The sequence below is a fragment of the Orcinus orca genome, chromosome 15 (assembly GCF_937001465.1).
Source record: "Orcinus orca chromosome 15, mOrcOrc1.1, whole genome shotgun sequence".
In the NCBI taxonomy this organism is placed as follows: Eukaryota; Metazoa; Chordata; class Mammalia; order Artiodactyla; family Delphinidae; genus Orcinus; species Orcinus orca.
The window spans coordinates 88307538-88312913 of NC_064573.1; positions in this window are offsets into that span (position 1 = coordinate 88307538).

Sequence of the window (5376 nt, forward strand, 5' to 3'; positions counted from 1 at the left end):
CTCCTTGTGCGCTTGGGCACAGTGGGATCTTCCCTGGAGAAGGTAGCTAGGAGCCCACCTTACACGATGCGTGAAGGAAACGCCCATCACCAGTTTTCAAAAAAATGTTTTTCTGCGCAGTTGTGGAAAAACTGGGGCACTGGCTGCCGTAACGTTCTCTGAATTCAGAAAGCCCCAGGGCTCTAAGCCTTTGCTCAGCGGCAGACTCCTTGGCGCTCCATCGAGCTAGGCGTCGTCCCTCACAGAGCATCCCGTCCTCACTCCCACAGGATACGGTGCCCACGGAGGAAGGACCGTGTCATCACCAACCACAGCTTCCTACACTCAGCCTGCAGCCTGCCTCCTGACGCAGCCTGGCCCCTTCCCGTCTACCCTCCTCCTCGACGGGGCCTTCGTTTCTGGAAACTAGTCCAGTAAACGTACCTGTGTGTGTGTACGTGCGTACATGTATATGAATAAAACATTCACTGGAGTGTTTATAGACGTTTCAGACCAGCAACCACAGAGGTGTGCATGGACTGGGGCAGGTTAAATGCCGCGTGTTCATTGTTCACAGGGACCCCACGCGGCCCCTTTTAGACGTGAGGCTCCTCCATGTCTGGCACCCGGGGGTGGGGAGATGCTCCAGGTTTGGGCAATGGGGCGCTTGCTCCAGGACTAGGGGCTCAAGTGAGGGGAGCAGAGCTGGAGCGGTCACGCGGCGGTCAGTGGGGCGCATGGGCAGGGGTGCCTGAGTGTGACCTCTGCAGGGCCCCTGCTGCCTCGCCTCCGGAGAAGGGCCTGCTTTCTGGGTCTCCGGCAGTTCTGTGAACCCTGAGAGCAGAGCATGATTTCCCTTTGTCCTTAAGACAGAGAGGCTGTCCGCCATGGCACCAAGCCCTGGACCCCGGAGCCTGCCCTGCATCCTTTACCCTGAAGGGCAAGGTCGCACATGGGTCTCCCTGGCTCTGCACCTGGATCACAGGCTGGCAGAGGGCAGGCCCTTCTCACCTGTGCTTGTCCCCATATCACCTCCTGCAGGACAGACTGGCTGCAGGGCTGACTGCATGGAATCCCCCGTTCACATTGCTGGTCTCAGGTGGGGTGACAGGGTGACAGTGACGCAGGGAGCCCTGGCTGACTCCGGGAGCTGTCAGAGCTGAGCCAGAAGTCACCTCCTGGGAGCACCTGGACCCACCGCCTCCGTCAGGGAGAAGCTCGGTGACAGCTCCCCAGCTCGACGCCCGTCAAATAAGTCTCCCGATACACTAGGATGAATCTCCCTTCCCCAAGTTTTTCTCCCGAGGGTGGACACCTAGCCAAGATCGCCAGTTTTAACCTGCAATTTGTGACAGATGAGCTGTCCTCGTCCCGCGTCCAGAGACTCAGGCATCAGTGCCCCCCCCCCCCCGCCGCACTCGGAGTCTCTGCAGAGATCACCCCGCTCTGCACATGCTTCCTAACAGCCACCCGCAAGGGCGGAACTTCCTGTACAGTGAAGACCACCTGTGCCGCCTGAGACCAGCACACCAGGGAGGAAGCCAGCACCGCAGCCTGTCCCCAGACGCTCCCTGGTTTGGCATTTTCATCCCAAGATCCTCACTTAAAGCCAATGCCCACATTTGACACAGGCTGGGGCGGTTGGCCTTGACTTTTCTGGGGAGTCCCTGAACTTTCCACTTTGCCTTTATTTCCGCTTTTAGCAGCTTCACCGAGTTACTATTGGCACAAGATGAAAGGCACTTACTGACCATTTTGGACGTGTGTCTCCGTGTGGAGCCATCACCACAGTCACAGTAATGGGCATGTCACCACCCCACATCTCCTCGTTCCCTCCTGTCCCCTGCCTCCTGACGGGCACCTACGCCCTGCCGGCTATCGCTAAAGAATTTCCGCCTTCTCGAATTTTATAGAAATGGAATCCTGTTATCTACATTCATTTTGCCCAGCTTCTTTTATCCAGAATGACCTGAGATGCGTGTGGCGGCACAGAGCTTTTCATTGCTGAGTAGCTCCCTGTACACATGGACCACAAATTGTTTTCCATTCAACTGTTGATGGACATTTGAGTTACGTCCAGTTTTCACTCCTTACACCTAAAGCTACTTGAATATTCGTGCACATGTGTTTGCTTAGACACTTGCTTTCATTTCTCGTGGGGAAGAATCTAGGGGTGGATTGACTGGGTCGTACGTATGTGTGTGCTAACTTTTCAAGAAGCTGTCACGTTATTTTCTGAAATTCCGCCATTTCACGCTATTGCCAGTCGCGTGTGAGAGCTATGGTTGATTCACATCCTCAACAGCACCCCGTCCCGTCCGTCTTTTAATGTTCGTCCATTGTAGTAAGGTGTGCAGTGGTATTTTAAAATACCTTTTCGGCGTATGGTTTACATACCAAAACATTGACCTATTTAAATGTACAGCTCAGTGGTTTTCAGTAAATTTAAAGAGTTGCACAACCATCACCATAGTGAGATGTTAGAACATTCCCATCGCCCCCCAAAATACTCCACTCAGTTCTCCCCCCAGCGTCTAGCGACCAGGAGTCTACTGTCTGCGTCTGTGGAGCTTCTTACTTGACGTTTCACATGAATGGAAGGGCACCTGAGAAGGACTTTCACACCTGCTTCTTTCATTTAGCACCACGTTTTGGCGATTCACCCAAGTTGTTGCTTGCCTCGGTGCTTTGGTCTTTTATTGCCAATTAGTATGTCAGTAAACACATATAACACATTTTGTCTCATGATTCACCATTTGGTTGCCATTTTAATTGTTTTGGGGTTTTGACTATCATGTTATGCCCCGAGCATTTGGGTACAAGTCTTTGTATGCACGAATGCTTTCGTTTATCTCGGGTAGACAGACACCTAGGAGTGGAATTGCCGGATCATACTGTAATAAATTTATATTCTTTCTTTTTTAATTGACAGATGGGACTTCCCTGGTGGTGCAGTGGTTAAGAATCTGCCTGCCAATGCAGAGGACTCAGGTTCAAGCCCTGATCTGGGAAGATCCCACATACCGCAGAACAACTAAGCCCGCATACCACAACTGAACCTGTGCTCTAGAGCCCACGAGCCACAACTACTGAGCCTGCATGCCACAACTACTGAGCCCTCGTGCTGCAACTACTGAAGCCCACGTGCCTAGAGCACGTGCTCCACAACAAAGAGAAGCCACTGCATTGAGAAGCCTGCGCGCCGCAATGAAGAGTAGCCCTCGCTCACTGTGACTAGAGAAAGCCCGCGCACAGCGGTGAAGACCTAACGCAGCCAAAATTAATTAATTAATTAAATTTATTTTAAAAAAATTGACAGACTATGTTGTGGTCTGAATGTGTCCCCCCAAAGTTCATATGTTGACATCCTAGTCTCCAAGGTGATGGTACTTTGAGACAAAGCCTGTGGTGGGGGTGATCAGGTCATGAGGGTTGAGCCCTCATGAATGACATTAGTGTCCTTATAAAAGAGGTTCAGGAAAGCTCCCTTCCCCTTCCACCATGTGAGGACACCCTGAGAAGAGGGCTATGAACTAGAACCTGGGCTCTCAACAGACACTGAATCTGCCAGCGCCTTGATCTTAGACTTCCCAGCCTCCAGAATTGTGATAAGTAAATTGCTGCTGTTTATAAGTCACCTAGCCAGTCTACGGTGCTCCGTCACAGCAGCCCAAATGAACCAAGACAGACTGCTTTCCAAAGTGGCTGTACCACTTTACATTCCTACTAGCAGTGCATGAGGATTAAAGTTATTTCATGTACTTCTCTCTTTTATTTCCTCCAGTGTTATTGAGATATAGTTGACACATAACTTTGCACTAGTTTCAGGTATACAGCATAATCATTTGATAAATGTATGTCTTGCAAAATGACCACCACAATAAATTTAGTTAACATCCATCACCTCACAAAGTGACAAACTGGGATGTGATAAGAACTTTTAAGATCTACTCTCTTAAAAAAATTTTTTTTAAAGATTTACTCTCTTAGGAGCTTTCAAACATGCAATACAGAATTGTTAACTACCACCACGCTGTGCATTACATCCCCACCACACACTTTTTGAAATTTGTTATTATCTTTTTAATTGTCATTCTAGTAGGTGTGGAACTGTATCACACTTGAGCACTTTATTTTTCTAATGATTAATGATATTGGGAATCTTATCCTGAACTTACGTGTAACATATATTATATATGATTTATACGTACACATTTGTCAATATTGTTGTAGCTTGTTCAAATCTTTCGCCCAAAATTTATTAAATTTTGTTTGTTTCTTTGTTTCTTTGTTTTTTTCTTTCTGTGGTACGCAGGCCTCTCAGTGTTGTGACCTCTCCCGTCGCGGAGCACAGGCTCCGGAGGCACAGGCTCAGCGGCCATGGCTCACGGGCCTAGCTGCTCCGCAGCATGTGGGATCTTCCCGGATCGGGGCACGAACCCATGTCCCCTGCATCGGCAGGCGGACTCTCAACCACTGCTTTTTGATGTTGACGTTTGAGAGTTCTTTGAATATTGTGGATACAAATATTTCGTCGCTTATGTGATTTGTAAATATTTTCTTTCAGTCTGTAGCTTTTCTTTTTATTCCATTAATTTCTTTTTTTTTCAGCACAAAAGGATTAATTTTGCTGAATTTATCATTATTTTTTAAGGATCACGCTTTTGGTTTCATAGCTAATAATTCTTTGCCTAAGTATGGGCATGAATATTTTCTCCTACATTTTGTTCTAAGAGTTTTATGATTTTCCTTTTTTACAGTTGATCTATGATCAATGCTTGGTTTGTTTCGTATAAGGTACAAGACTTCCTTTGATGATTATTTTATTTTTTATATTTTGCATATGGATATCAATCTTTCCAACACCATTAGTTGAAAAGACTATATTTACTCCACTGAATTAGTCTTTCAACTTTGTAAAACATAAGTTTCCATATTATTGTGGGTCTATTTCTGGATTGTATATTCTGTTCCCTTGATGTAAGTTTCTACCTTTTCATCAATACTTCACTCTCTTAGTTACTATAACTTCATATGAATTCTTAAAATTGGGGAGGACGTTCCTCCAAATTTTTTTCTTTGTCAAAATTATTCTTACTGTTCTACCTGATTTGCTTTTCCATACGAAGTTTAGAATCATGTTGTCACTATCTACAAATAAATCCTGCTAGAGTTTTTATTGTATTATGTTATACATAGAGAATTAATTGGGGGAAGAATGAGTACCCTAACTCCTGAGTACTCAAAGACACGATCATGGTTTGTTTCTCCATATACTCAGATCCTCTTCTTTGATTTGTTGCCTCAGCATTTTGTCGTGTTGAGATTACAGATCCTGCACATGTTTTATGACCAATTGTAATTATATTTTGTGGTTCAGATTTGCACTTCGTGTAC